General features: G+C 39.2%; 1 long non-coding RNA gene across 1 annotated transcript; it reads right to left on the reverse strand.

Moving 5' to 3' along the window:
- Positions 1-1,958: 1,958 nt before the first annotated feature.
- On the reverse strand, positions 1,959-6,408 carry LOC137611898 (uncharacterized). Its single transcript, XR_011038802.1, has 3 exons — positions 6,314-6,408; positions 2,288-2,395; positions 1,959-2,099 (listed from the first exon to the last, which is right to left on the reverse strand). It is a non-coding gene; the product is annotated as an uncharacterized lncRNA (long non-coding RNA).
- Positions 6,409-16,425: the final 10,017 nt, after the last annotated feature.

Consider the following 16,425-nt stretch of genomic DNA (forward strand, 5'->3'; position numbering starts at 1 on the left):
GCAGTCCTCTGGGGTGGTCCATCGCCAGCTTCACTCCAGGGTGGGCTAACGTCAGCCTGCTGTCCCAGTGGCCTCATCAATGCCGCTTTCCAGCTATTTTTGGTCCATTCCACGGAGAAGTGGATGAGTACCGGACAAAAGAGAAGAACCTGTTGCAAGTGAATGTATGCTCTGAACACATGGTGGCCACTTCATCCAAACACTAAAAAGACATATAAAGCTCAGACGAGGAATTTACAAGGTGGCATTGCAGAGAGGAGTGGGATTCACATACTGAGAGTCATGCTTGAGAGTCATGTGTGATCCACAAAAAGCCTCATCGCAGGAAAGAGGACAAATCAAGACACAGAATTGTTCAGTCTTAGTTTCTGCTTGAACATTCTCGGTCAAATTCACAACAAAATTGTTTCTAATAAAGCAATGTTTTGGTATTTTCCCACGAATGGGAATTCATTTTTGCTCTGTTATTAATCTATTGTATTTAAGCCTGTGTGCTAAACAAGGAAGAAAGTAATGTAGAGACAGTGTTTTTATTTAGATTTCCATTATTGTGGTCTCACTTTGTAAATTAATACATTTTCAAAAAGAGAGGTTATATGTCAGAATTACAGTATACTCTATTAATGGCAAAACCATTTTTTCATGTTCATTTTCAAATTAGAATTAACAAATTGGATGGTTTTATTTGCTGCAGATTTATTTCTAGTTTGCAGACAGCATTCTTGTGTTGTGTGATAACCAAAACCCCACCACAGGATGTGAAGACTCATTTCTATATATTCCACGAATAAAATGTGATCTATTTGTTCTTTTATATCGCTTGTTTGGTTTTTGGGACATTCATATATCCTTTGTGTAAAGTCAAATTTGGCTTTTATGATCATTTAATTGCATTCCACTTCTAACCAAATTCCTCTTGTGCTTTACTGGCAAGATGTTCCTCTGTATTTTCTCTGAGAAAAAGTCACTGCAGCCAGATTTGTGGGCTGTTGTGTTCCAAAAGAACAGCACCGCAGGGATCTTCAGGAAAACTCACTCAAATTCCAGTTTTTGAAATATAGTTGTGCCTAGGGGGCAGGAGCTTGTCCCAGAGCACTATTTCAAATCAGAGATGGAGTGGTACTCTATCCTGAAAAGAAAGGAGAATGGCCTGCCCCTGAATACAGTACTAAATAACATGAAGTTCTATGTACGACCGGTTGGCTGCATGCTACTGGGTGCAGAGGGTTACAGACTAACACTTAAGTAATCCTTAACAGGTGCTAAACTCTTGTGTCTGATGGGTGCTTAAGAGTTTTCAGAGGTTTTTTTTGTTTTTTCAGGCCCAGCCTTGGTTTATTCCCAGATTTGCAGTGATCGCCCAAATGGCATGAGGCCCTACATTTCTACAAGTTGTACAGAGCTACTGTGTACTTAAAAAATTCTGACACTACTTGGGTGCTATCCCATTTTGGATTTTAATATGTGTGAAACTTTGGGTTTTTGCATGATGTGATATACTATGAGGTTGAAATTCCCAAAGGAATATGTAAATTGTACAAGAAGTGAAATGTAAAAACATCTAGTTGTGGCTTTATGGGAATTGTGGGTTTGACTATTTCAGACAACTTGTTATTTAGCTTCTTTTTTTTTTTTAAAATCTTTTTTTAGCTTTCAAGCTTTATTTATTTAATTATTATCTTAGGGTTTTTTGTTGTCATTTGACAAAAGAAGGCTCCAATTTCCCTATACAGGTTGTCCTCAACCTACGAACAAAATTGGTTCAGAGAGGCTGAATTGTTCGTAAGTCACTATTTATTAAATTTCTATCTATAATCGCAGGCGGCACAATGGTATGGTGGGAAGAGCTGTTGCTGTCTGGCTTGGCGTCCTTCCTCTTGTATCTTTGTATCTTCTCCTCATGTCTGTGTGGGTTGTCTTCAGGTTCTACAGCTTCCTCCCACCTCCCAAAACATGCAGTTTAGATGAATTGGTCACGTCAACAGGTGTGAGTGTGTGTATCAATGGTTGTCTTTCGTGTGGCAATGGTGACTCGCCCGGAATGTCCCCCCGCGTTTTGCCCATAGATCACTGGGCTGGGCTCCAGCTACCCCAGTGACCTGCAGAAGTGGAAAAAGTGAAAGATAAATAGATGGATGAATCTATTATTACCATTTGAGGTCATTTAAATGTGACTACTAGTCTAACTAAGAAGGTACTATTCCCTAGGATTTACAAGAAACAATTGCGGGACATAAAAACAAGACATAAATGAAAGAAAATACTGTAATACTGTAACATAACTTACTTTTCGAGTAAAGGAAGAGGAGGAGGAGGGAAGAGTTATTGTCAGTAAAAGGCAGAGTTGTCATGGGAGAGATCTTTGAGCGTATGGAGCGGTACTGCTCGGCGTGGGCTGCAGCAGACAGGGGAAGTACAGTATTCAGATATGGCGGCACGCAGTTGATCTGCGAATGTTCATAAGTCAGATATTCGTATCTTGTTAACTTTTAGTATTTCCTGTTAAGTTAAACAAGTAAGAAAATGTGTAATTGTCCGTGGAAATGAAATGTCCAGTTATGTCACAGTCTCTTCAGGAGTCTTTTGAAGGGTCCTTTGTTTATCTAATTCCCTTTATATATACAGTACAAAGACATTCATTCATTCATTCATTGTCACAAACGCTTCATCGGCTTCTGTGGGGAGCTGGAGTTTATCCCAGCTGACTGAGGGCATGAGGCGGGGGAAACATTTAAAGTTTATTTCAGAACATCATGAAAATACATTTTAGAAATGAGTCCATGTTACTCACTGTATACTAACTGTAATTAGATGAAAAATGTGTAGTAAGGACCAGAATACTGGTAGTAATACTACTACTACTACTACTACTAATAATAATAATAATAATTATTATTATTATTATTATTATTAGTAGTAGTAGTAGTAGTATTAGTAGTAGTAATATAATAATAATAATAATAATAATAATCATCATCATCATCATCATAATCATAATCATAATCACAATCACAATCACAATCACAATCATAATCATCATAATCATAATCATAATCATAATCATAATTATAATCATAATCATAATCATAATTAATTATAGTAATTTATAATAAGAAGATATCCTTTATTGAACCTTGTGGGGAAATTACTTTTTTCCACTATAATATCACACGCATGTATATTTTATGGGCCCTTGTACAAAAAAGGGGCCTGTAGGCATGTCAGATGATGGGCAGTAGCAGTTGCAGCTCTGACATGGGGTGTATTAAATGAGCAACTTGTAACGGGACACTGACTTGCTTAAGGGCACCTCGGCAGTGTTCAGGAGGTGAACTGGCACTTCCCACTGCCTGTTCACATTCCAAATTGTGGCCCTTATGGGTCTAGAGCCAGCCAACCTCAGCCCAAGACCTAGTGGACTCAGCTACTGCCACCCCCATAATAATATGTGAGGATAGTTTGCAGCATCATCTACATGCAGCAGACATTGATTAGCTCTTGCATGGGAAATACTCCCAACCCACACAGCTCTGCTTCTGTTAGTGCTCATTGGAAATATGCTAATGAGAACCGTCATGATTGCTGATTCCCTTTGAACTTCTGTTTCGTCATGGGCTGGCTGAAATCAGAGGTAGAGAGCAGGACGTTTTCTGCCACAAGCCCACAGCCCCTCTTCTACCATCTGCCGGACTTCATTTCATTTGAATAATAAACGATAGTCTTTTTTTCCTGTTAGACCAAGGCATTTGGCTCCTTGTGTTTTTTGCAGTTCAAGGAAAAATAGCCACCAGCCATGAAGACGGGTTGTTGCCCTTCACTGTAAAGCGCTGCCCTGGGTTTGCAGGACACACCGGTATGCAGAGGCGTCAGACAGACTTTGCACTGTGATTCAAAGCTCAAATGTATTATTCCAAGACTCACAAAGAATGGATTGGATTCTACTTTTATTTTGAGTGAACATAAAACAAAAAGACCAGGCATCCTGTTTTGCTTTGAGAACAAAATGATACAGAAAAATATTTTCACACTGGTCTAAGAACGTCCATAAGAACAAGATTTGATAAAAAAAAGACTCATGAGCAGGATGTGCTGACGCAGTTATATTCAAGCTCTTGATAGCCACAGGGAGAGGCATCTGGTCACTCGTACATACAAATCAATCAGTGTAGAGGATGTGAGATGATAATTTTCATGGCTGTAGAGCTGAAGGTGGAGGGTTTGACTTTTTCTGAACAGAAAAGATTTCTCACTGTTAATTTACATAATTGCCAGCAGAAGATGGGGTTCAGCAGATTCAACTGTAACTTTTTAACTCTGGAAGACACGCAGCAGCGTTCCGATCAGAATGAAATCACTGGTCTCTGAATACTGCATAAATTCTTTATAACCCCAGTTCTAAGCTCTGAGATCAGAACATGTGTTCTTCAATGGATTCAAAAAGAGTCAATGGGCATTCCTTTTCTGTTCAACAGTCAGCATGTGGATCTCAAATACCAAAGAGGCGTGATTAGCATGCGCATACTTGGTTAGAATTCAACCCATTATAATTTGAACTTCATATGAAAAAGGATGAGAACATAAATATTATCAGGATATTCAGACTCTCTTTGTAAGAGACAAAACAAATGATGTCTGAACCTTACAGTGCACACTTTGTTGGAAAATAATATTTTACAGAACTGTAAAAGCTGTGGTATTTATTAAGAACAAATGTCGAAGCAGCTCTGTCAAAGGAAAATAGAGAGAGTACGCAAATCTGGTCCCCTGCTGTGTGCCTCCACCAGCTTTGAGAATGATTGTCCTCTGCAGGTTTCCAGAAGCCTGGAGACCTTGCCCTTGACATAGAACGTATGGGAGAAAAAAGAAATAACAGCTGAAACCCAAGGGAACAGTGGGGGCAGTGAAGCAGGTTGTTCCATTTCCCCTTCGTTTAAAAACTACTGCCATGCCCTGCATGCTTGGACCCTTGTGCAATGCCAGGAACAAAGAGATCGAGCTCAAGTTAATTATTGGCCAACCTTGCAATTAACCAGCTTTCCAAATTCTACTATGAATGAGTTACAGACAGTCAGTTTGGATAAAATTTACATAGGTGCTATAATGAAGTCTAATAGCTTCTGTGGTTCCCTTGGGGAGGACACATGGGTCTCCCTTTGCCTCCCCAGTGCCCCTTTCTAATAAAAACTGTTAGTAGTGATAATAGCTATGCAGGCATTCCAGATGCTACCTTGCACCAGCATGTCAATTAGTGTGGTGTTTAAGAAATTTCATTATCATAGTTGTTGAGTTGAAGACTGATCAGTGGTCTTATGCCAGCAACGTAAAGTTAGCACTCAAGGATAATATGCTGCTAGTTAGTAGGATAAACATGAGCCCGACTGAAAGTATCCTGCCTTTGTCAGCTTCAATCAAGCACAGACCAGATATAAGAGAGGTAACGGCACTAATGCAAAAAAGCCGAGGTTGTAGCATTTGGTAGAGGTTTGAATCATTCCATATTCTAATTTGTTGTTCTTTTCAATGCAATGTGGCATTATTATGCTGCATCTTTGGGTTTGCAGGGCCATTATTGAAATACAATTATTTGCAAATATGTTTAGAGATTTGTGTAACTGAATATTCATCAAGAGTGTTTGAGATTGGTACGTATGTCAAATAAACTTTACAGAATTCTATTCTGTACATCTGTAGAATCTGTGTCTTTGAATAATATATAAAGATTTTTCAATGTTACAAAAATTAAAACATATTTTATTCAATAATATTTAGTGTATCCCAAGTGACTTACAGGCATGAGGCGAAGAGACGCTCAGGACACGTTGCCAGAGCATTGCAGACATTTTTCTCAATGAAGATAAAGTATTTGCATTTTTAGATATTACGAAACATTTCTGTTAATAATTATGACAATAATTTAAGTCACTAAGTCAATAATGTCAATCTCGAAATTTTCTGATATCTGCCATTTTAAAACCATACAGCCTTTTTTTTTAAACTCAACTTCACACCATGAAGCTCCAAGTCATCACAGAAAATGTGTACTTTATAAGTATATACAAAACTGCAGATTTTTTTTACACAATGATAGATATGCAACTTGTGGATAAGCACATGTAGGTGGATTATTTCAGGAAAACAAATGCACATAAAAATCTTTATGCACAACTGGTGCCCTAGCCCCCGGACAAAGCAGCTGCAGCAGCGTTTGCTTTGACCGATAAACAAACATAAGTAAATTATGTTTGATTGTTTTCGCTGCATAGTTGAACAACTGTTCAGGTGATTGAGTTTTAAGTATCCTCTTGAGACAAACCTTTAGTTGTTCAGCCTGCTTCACTCCTCACTTTCTGAAATGGCCCTTCTTTGATGTGCATATATGCAAATGGTAAAGAGAGGCCTGTAGTGCATCTGTCTGACAGTCTAGAGTTATGGGAGGAAAGCTGGATGTGTGAATGTGGAGAGAGGGAGAGAGGGAGAGAGGGGGGGGGGGCCTCCGGCAAGCGGCACTAGCTTTGTTTACAACAAAAAGCCATTGTTTGATGTGGTCACACAGCCGGCTCCAAAGCTGCCGCTCCCACAGGATGTGCTCTGGGTAAAATGCCAGACGGAGGCCACTGCTGGATGACTTCGACCTCACCGTGCTAGTACTCCAAGCAAAAGTCCTACTAGGCCTCTGGAGACTCAGAGAAACACAGTTTTATGCATTTTTGTTCTGTGTCTATTGGGGAGAAATGTAGTGGAGTGTTAGGTATGTATAATTGTGTGAATATTAATAAAGAATGGGGAAAGTAACAATATTGGGCATCGTCTTTAATTCGCAAGTCTTTTTTACTGTGTTCCTTGACTGGCAGCACTGGTTTTGAGACTAAAGTTATTCACACCCACACCACGCATTTTTATTCTCCAAGCCCAAAAACAATGAATTTCCAATTTTGTTTCACCCACTGGAAGGTTTCTCTCTCAGCCATGCTCTGAATGTCACTACTTTCCTCTGCCAAACCATCGACACAATCAAGCATCACACTACCGGTTCACAAAGTGTGATGGTAATGCACAGCCAGATATCCTTGGCTTTATTTATGATACACGTATATGACTCATGAAAATGTAGGCCATGGAAAGAATGTGCCGTCAGAGGAGACTAAGAGCATACCCAGCGCTTAATAAATTTTTTATCGTGCACAGTCTTTCAAGGGGTTGTCCACCTAAATGCTTAACTGGAAATTATGATAATAAACAGGGTGTGATTGTTACATATGTACAATATTATTAAATTGCTGAAGTAGCACTCCTTGGTTAATCATTCACGCTACAATTATAGTCATAGCTTTAAAAACATACTTTCCAGCTCTGTGTTAGTGATGCATATTTCAGCTGTTAGTTGTTTTCAGAAATATTAAAGCGTGTTGATATTTGCACATTGTTTGACGCATGGAAATGACGAAAGGGATTTGGCTGCATAAATATGGATGGAAGAAAAGGCTGGGAAGGACATTCTGCTGATGTGCCAATCAAAATCTGTCGTGGTACACAAGCTATGAAGGTAGACTGTAACAGTAGCTCGTATGTGGTGATAATCTGTGCCTAGAGCAAGAATAAGCGACCTCAGAAACATGTGGTAGTGAGTGGAGCTCAAATCCCCACTGACCTTACCTCCTTTCCTGCAGCCAGGATGAGATGAAAGGAAGCGCTGATCCCTCTACTGCCCCCCAGAGGTTCTGGATTCACAGGCAGGAAGGGGAAGCATCTTCAAGGCTGAGCTTCAAATACATCACTAATAGGGTGTTATGTAAACTCATCTTTTGGCAGAAGGGGCAGGTTATGTTGCAGTTTTTGAGTTATTAAAGGCAGACTTTCAACAGCATTTAAAGTTCTTGGACAAACTGAGGTCTTACCATCCCAGTTGCTACATACAAGATTCATTCTTTAATTTTTTTTTATGCCAGCAGCATCACAGAGTAAGCACAGAACAACTGGAAAACACCTGCGTGGAAAATCCTTGAAGAATCCTAAGAAATTTCAAATTTCCCCACTGTTGGGACGATTAAAGGTATATTTTATCTTATCTTATCTTATCTTATCTTATCTTATTCTATCTTATCTGAAAGAAAATAAATAATGCTCGCTTTCCATCTTCTTCAGAAGTGATGGGTCTGGCAGAGTCAGTGAAGCTGTTGCTCAAGCATTTATGGAGGAAATAAAACACAGAGACTGTCTAATTATGGCTTTTCCTTCCCTTTTGTCATATGGCGTAGGAATTTGTCAAAAGAGTTCATGACTAGCTGTTTCATCTTTCAGCAGTCTTGGCTGGATTAATAGACCCTTAAACACAGGTAGCTTTGAATGTCCTAAACAGTGGCTTGAGACATCAAACTTCACAGTTGTTATTCTGATATGATGAAACACCCTCCATATTACAGCATGGCTGTAATATGGAGGGCACGGTATGCAATCTCTGGCAAACAATCAAATTTATTCTGAATTGACTGATGGAAGCTGGTGATCTCACATTTGTTATGCATGATTAATAAAAAACTGTATTGTATGTATGAATATGTACCCATGATGGTGACTGACTGGCATTTTGTGTAGGTGCTTCTGAAAAAAATAAAGATTTAATAGAAATAAATTTTGAAATGTGTGAAGTAGGCAGACAAAATGGTGTCTATTTGAGGTGTCATATGTAAATGAATGATTTGCTATTTTTCTGTTGACATCACTGACACCAGATTTAAAGTGATTGTGTTCATCCAGCAATTACCAGCAGCTCCTTAATTCTCATCGTTCTGCATTGTGATATGGCACTGAATAAATAAGAAACATGAAATTTCCAAGAAAGGTACTTTCAATTGAGGGAAGACCAAAATAGAAATGCTACTTGTTTTGTTGTTGTGTGTATGTGAGAAAAAGTAAAAAAAATCCTAATAGTTATAGGAATTAAATGCTCAAAATTCCCAAAATATCAAAAGGCACCTCCATAGCATATAAGAGATTTACCCAGAGTTTCATGAAACTTATGTTAACAATTGTTTTTATTCCTTGGAAACCCTCATTGAGACAAATCTCGATCACAGAATGATGCAAAATTCAACTTGTAACCATGGAAATGAAAAAAAAAAAAATTCAATGGCCGTAAATACCAAAAGGCCCCACTTCAATACTTTGTTGTTGTGTGGAGGAAGTTTTGGTGGGAAAAAAATGTATAAAGCTTTATGGTAATGGTCTCAAAATGAGCAACGTAGGCCATTTTCACATCCCTCTACTCACTTCGTTTGTAGTGAGGAATAAAAACGCCAATAATGACCCCTCTCTCAGCGGCACAAATGCTTCTCGCTCCAGGACCAGAAGTCTGGTGTCTGAACTGTCCATGACCTGAACAAAGAGCAATTCATGTTGAGTCTGCTTGTATATGACGTTCAATGGCTGCTTCTGCTGTTGTCGCTCGCTCACTGATCAATACAGCGTTGGTTCTAAGCAAGTATGACTTCTGTCATGCATGAGCAAGCAAGGTTGTGGTCAATATGATGTCAAGATCGCTGCATTTATCATCATTAAATTTAGTCCCAGATTAATTGTCTCATACATGATACAAGAAATTAAAAAACATATAATTTCATACTTGGCCTGTATTCATTCTACAATTTTTTGTCTCGCTATTCACGTTACATCAAGCTTGTTATAATTTTTTTGTTAGGCTGTAATTGTGTGTCTCTGGAAGATATGCATAGCTGTTTCTGGGAACAAATACTGGAGGGTGGGGGGTATGAGTTTCTGTAGGTCACAGAGACTTGCAGGGAAGCCTATACACATGCCACAAAGGTGTTATTTGTCAAAACAAATGTACACATCATACATAACAAGTGTAGAATAAACAGACACAAAACTGTAATTTTAAATGCATGTATCTGTACCTGTGTTTAATTGAATTTCAAGGAAATCAGCACAAGAACAAGCAAATTAATGTTCGTCTCCATCCGCTGCTGTTATTGTTAGGACATGTTTTTTTTAGAGAAACAGCTGCCGCTGTTAATTATCAGTCAAGGTGCCATTTAACTAAAGCATAATGCAAAAAGATGAAGTGATCACATCAGCATTAGTCAAACCTCAAATAGTAAAATATGGCACGGAAAACTCAATGGCATTCTGGAATCTACAAAACATCCTCATTGCTAAGTGACTGAAGGAATTGATTGGCAATGACTCCCAAACATTCAAAATTCAATGATTGTCAGATTATTACTATGTTCTTCTATTAGAGGCGGAGGAGTATAGATGTCTGGTGAAGGACTTTGTTGACTGGTGTCACAGCAACAGCTTGCAGCTCGACACCTCCAAAACTAAAGAGCTGGTCATTGACTTCAGGAGGGACAGACCCCAACCTAGACCAGTTCTGATAGGAACGGAGGAGGTGGAGATTGTGCAGACCTATAAATATCTTGGGCTGTGGCTAGACAACAAGCTGGACTGGACCAGCAACACAAGGCAGCTGTACAAGAAAGCACCGAGAAGGATGTACTTTCTGAGGAGGCTGAGGGCATTCAACATCTGCAGGAAGCTCCTTTGGATGTTCTATCAGTCTGTGGTCACCAGCGTCCTGACGTTCCCTGTGGTGTGTTGGGGAGGGAGCGTGACCAAGGCGGATCTCTCCAGGATGGAGAAGCTGATGAGGCGGGCCAGCTCGGTGGTCGGGATGAAGCTGGACCCTCTGGCAAAGGTGGCAGAGAAGAGAGCCTTGGACAAACTGCTGGACATCATGGACAATGTCAACCACCCTCTGCACGCCGTTACCAACAACCAGAGGAGCCTGAGAAGCCTGACCTGCCAAAGGCTGCGCCTTCCAACATGCTGGACAAACAGACTTAAGAACTCCTTCATCCCCCAAGCGATTAAACTGCTCAACTCCTCTCTGGGGGAGATGAAGAAGAAGAAAGTCCACACGAGAGCTGAGGGATGACACAAGGGATGACAAGGATGACAGGGATGACAAGCACTATGGACATTTCACTACACCCACACTTAACCAGGCCTGTTTATTTTGTATTTCTATGCCTATTTATGATTTTATATTTATATATTCTAGAAAGAGTTATTTATTACTCTCTATTTGGTGTTGTACTACTTTGTATGTGCTGGTGCTTTCTGTGTGCTTTTTCTGTGTTTTGTGTACTTACTGTGCTGTGTGAGACGGAGAAATTAATTTCCCTGACGGAACCTCCTTGAGGGATAAATAAAGTTATACTCTAGTCTACTCTAGAGCGCACCAGCAAAAGGCCTTTGTCATACTGGAACTTCATCTATTGCTATTTGGTGAGTTTAGGCATCAAAACGTCTTGGTTAAGCTTAAGAAAAAAATTTGGCTTGACTAAAAATAAGTATGTTAGTTGCATAACATACTGTACATATATTAAGAATGTGCATTGTGTACATAACTAGAAGTTTTCAGCTGGCTGCACAGACAACCATATGGCTGTTTTTTTCTGGTGAAGACAGACTGGGCATTTATGTTTCTGTGTTGTATCCATTGTGAGAGAATAGAGGTTTTCTTTCACCTATTTCTCATCTCAGTGGCTCTCAGAGTTTTCAGTTGATATTTAAGTCATATGCTTCATGTGAGATCTGATTTACTTGCTTAGTCTTTTTCCATCACTTCAGTCAAGCGTAAAAACTTTTTTGCCATTTCTATTTTTTGTCTGCAAACTGGAAATACACAAAAAAAACCAGTAGGATAAAAATTTATGTTTTATGTCTTGAACTCTTACCAGATATCTTCCGATACATCAGGGAACAATTGTTTAGGATGGCATACCTCCAAATGGTTGTGGTTATATTTACATAAGATGAGTGCAACTCCTGCAGACATGAGTGCTGACCTCTGGGTCGTCACAGAGGCTTTAAAACTGCTGCTCTCTGCTGTTGTGAGGCAGGTTTGATTTTTTTAACAGCTGTCTGTGAACTTAAAGTTGACTTTGCTCCACATCATGATAGGTACCATTTATTAATTGTATTTTTATATTTATTTTCTTATCTCTTTAAAAGAGAGAAGCACACAACATACAATAAGCTGTAATAAATAAATAAATAAATAACTAAAAATGTTCAAATAAATTAGAATAAATATTTCCCATCTATGCATTTTTTGACTACTTAATTAGACGTTGTCTTCCACGGGAGTGACGAAATATCAGTAAGGGACATTTTGTTCCGTTAGTGCCATTTCTGACTTAATGTAACACTTTTCCAAGCTGCTCATTTCTGGCCATGTGTGTAACTCACTGAATGAGAGTATTTGACAGCTCAACAGCTTTTAAAACTGTGATTAAGATAATTACATAGGGCTTCTTTTCATCTGAAACTACTGACAACTTTGAATGTAGCACTAGAATTTCAATCAAGCCCATACACAGTATTGCCTAAAACAGCAGAGTCAGAAGCTTTGGGTGGGTGAAAATCATATTATAAGAAAGTTAAGTATCACTTTGCAGCGAGAGTGAAGAGAGGTATGTATTTCATCAAAAAAAGAGGGTACACAAATATCAATGGAAACTGCATTCACATCAAAGGATGATTATGCAGCTGAAGCCTGACTGATTGCGAGAGCCGGCGGTGAGAGGAAGGAATATTTTGTCGTGCGATGCTTGCCTCCATTCTATAAGGAATGCATCACTTGCGCAATGAGAGATAGATTGTTTTTCACACGTAGGTGAATGAGTCAGATAGACTATGTGGCATCATCCAGGTAACAACTCCCACTGACCAGCAAAATATCAGGTAGAATTGCCATTTTTCTTTTACACGATAAGGTATGTAGGTAGAAAAACAACTGCATGGACTAAAACGAATATGTTTGGGGGAGTGCAGGCTTGTGAAATTCTTGTCAGAATTTTTTTCTTTTCAGTTCTTGCTTCAGATGGATGACTCAGACATTTTCCTGACTTTGGTGTGGAAGACATTGACTGGCTTTCACAGAGCCCTGGCTTCTACCCATTCAACACCTTGGGGATGAATTGACTGCAGGGACTGTGAAACAGGCCTTAGTGTCCAACATCTGTGCCCGACCTCCTTAATGCACTTGGGGGCTGAATGAAAGCAAATCCTTGCAGCACAGCACTTCCAAAATCTTGTGGAGAGCCTTCTCAGAAGAGCGAGGGCTGATATAGCAACATATCAATCATTGTGGTTTTGGAATGGGATGCTCAACAATTACATTGCATATGGATGTAATCCGTGGATGTCCAAATACTTTTGGCAAGGTTGTGTCAACTGATAACCAGATAACATTCAAGTGAAAAATGTTTGGGACTTTTTTTTGGGTGGGTGGGTGGAGGGGGGGATCTGCACTAGTTTCTTGGCATTGTAATGTTACAAAAGAGAAGTGTTGCTTCTCCGTTTAACAAAAACACCAGATGTGATTCAAAAAAACAAGAGATGTGATCTCATCTAAACATGCAGTTCTGCACAGCTTGAGAAGACAAAATGTGTGGTGAATTGTTTATAGCAGCACATACAGAACTGAGAACTCTCTGTTGAACAATTCCAACATAATATAACTTATCGTCCTGCCACTTTGAGACTAATATCAGTCATAGAGGTCGATAGGGGAAGAAAATGTGCCAATGGTGGAGTAAGAAGGTTCACACAGCATACAAAGAAAAAGTTGTTAGTGTTCATCAGCCCAGCAGCTCTGCAGAGGCCTGGGGATAAGCCTTAAGCCAGAGCACGGCAGATAGCCAGGGGTGAGGTGAAAGCTCAGACGGTAAGGCTCTGAGGCAAACATCCTGCTGCAATTGCAGACTCCATCACATAATGTGTCACACAGCAGTATTCTGAATGTTGCAAACAACAAGACCCATATTTACGCCGTCAAGGAGAGGCTCTGTGGAAAGAACGATAGACTACAGAGGGAAGAGTTTGAGGGGATAGAGGCAGCAGGGCGAGGAATGAAAATCTCTTTAATGTGATCTTAGTGAAGGTGTGATGCTACTGGCATAGACAACAGATGTAGATTTCTTTTTTTCTGTCCTTCCCTCTGCAGGAATGGATAATATAATTGGTTCCAGGAGCGCTGAATGATGCAGGAAGGGACTTAAACGTACCCCAAGAAACTTGACAGTACATGCAGGAGAAAGAAAAGAAAAAAGCAAAACAAAATAAATGAAAGCTGACAGGCAAAATGGTGGACAGTTAAGCTTAGTATTATTAACATGACAAAGAGAAAAAGGCACAATGCCTGCTCCCTGCATGGAGGGTGAAGATGTTTTGGGACCGAGCAGCAGGAGATGAGGAAGTGGCCCACTGAGTCTAGTGTGCTGCAGCCTGTTGGTGAATCTTCTCACCCTCCATCTCCTTCTGTCATATATATGTATGTAATTGTACCTCGTATAGTGCTGAGTATGCTCTGATATTAATGCTTTGCAACCACATCATGAGTGGGAAGGCCAGCAGAGGTTCGATTAAGCATGTTTATAATGACACGAGGCCTAAAGTGATGTTACAGATTGAATGAACTGCAACAGAGACAACTATCAAAGACGGATAACTCCTCAGGGGCCCCTCAGGCATGCAGGAGACTGATTATGCCTCTGCAAGGCAAGAAGTGACATCATCCTTGGCTGGAAGCTGTTAGGAAGACGACTAGCAGAGTGTGCGCTTCATATACAGTATGATCTTCGGATGCATCACACGCAACTCCGAGCATGAGCATGGAGGTTAGTGCGTGTTTCTTTATGCAACTGGCCGTGCCACTTTACATCAGCCGAGCACATCAAACAGCACAGGACAAAGTTAATCTCTCCCCAGGGTAATGCCTAAAGGTTTAAACAGCGATGCAACTTCTCAGCAAAAGAGCAATCCACACTGTCAGATTTAATGATAGGAGCAGATGAAGATCTCAGTATTAAGGATTAAACACATTCATAAACAGCAAAAATAATTCGATTTTTTATTTTATTTCTGGGACTTTGAATGTTAAAGAAATGAGCAATTCTTGCAATTTAACTAAAATGTCATTTTACATTTAAGCAAAACAATGTAAAAATTCAATATGTGAAGAAAAAGAATGGTAAAAGCTTTATTGAAAAGTAGCCTGCGCTCTGTTAAACATAATTTCATATATTGCTTTCAGTCCTGGAGCTCCAGCATTGAGCCCATAAAACTGACAAAAAGCATTAAAAGCTAATGAGACCTGGCAAAAATACCCCGTGGAAGAACATTACTTAGAAGTTCCTAAACACTGAGTTTCTATCTTCACAGCAGTGTCTTCATCTTCAAGCTTATGTCTCTTGTGTTCATCAAGGCAAACAATTAAATGATTTAATAGCTCTTCTTCTCTCGATGTAAATGAACACCGCCGACAAGAACTCCTACATAGCCTAGATTTGCTAACATTGACAGCCTTTGACAGCCTCCAGTGCCACTAAATGTGGCTATTATAACCATTTTTGAGATTGTTGTTCTGTAAAGTCACTTTCAGATGTAGTATCAGGTTGCAGTTTTGTGGCATTTTTCTAAAGTCATGTTTCTCGTTTAACCATCTCTCCTGTGTTCCTAAACCAGGCCAAACAATCCTACACATCTGATGTGCTAGCCTGACTCATATGCTCCAAAACATTATATGGTTTTGTGGAAATCAGTTTAATACTTTTGTATATAATAACGGAAAAAGTGAACGAAGGGTGGAGCTTCACTTTTTTCAACATTGTGGAATTTTTTTTTTCATCATTATTATACATGACACATTACATGCATACATATGTTACTTTTGTCTTAATATATGGAAAGTAGATTTAGGATCTAATTTAATCCTAAAGTAATTATTGTACCTTAGCAGAAATATGTGCTCTGCCGAAGACGCTTTTAGCCACTACTATTTGTTTGTCAACCCTACATCTTCAATGACAGACAAGTTCATCTGTGAAAAACATGTCAAATAGAACTATGCAGACTCCAAAGTGTGATCCAAATTCACAGTCAACAGTAACCCTCTTGGGTAGCCTGCACATGCAGTTGCTTAAAGTTCAAACAGAAAACAGACATTAAAGAGGTTTTGGAGAAAGTGATATCAAATGATAACAACAGCAGAACATTTACAGCCATTCTTTATTTTCCAAAATAAGGTGTGACTATGGCAACATAAATTATTTTATTTCTATGATGTATGACAGATACTAAAATCATTTCACTATGTGTGTAAATATTAAGTTACTAAATATTACAAGTTTTGATATGCAAGTTTAAATTTGACCCAAGTTCAATTTTCTTCCCTCTCGGTATGGAGCTCATGATATTTGTACATATGCTAAAGATAAAGTGCTTTCATTTAGGATACTTTTCTCTGTATGTAAAATATTTCCAATGTAGAAGTAGGCCTATATAATAAAAATGCAGTTGTGGTGATGAGACTTAACCGAGGTAAAACCATACTTATGA

The sequence above is a fragment of the Antennarius striatus genome, chromosome 18 (genome assembly GCF_040054535.1).
Source record: "Antennarius striatus isolate MH-2024 chromosome 18, ASM4005453v1, whole genome shotgun sequence".
Lineage (NCBI taxonomy): Eukaryota > Metazoa > Chordata > Actinopteri > Lophiiformes > Antennariidae > Antennarius > Antennarius striatus.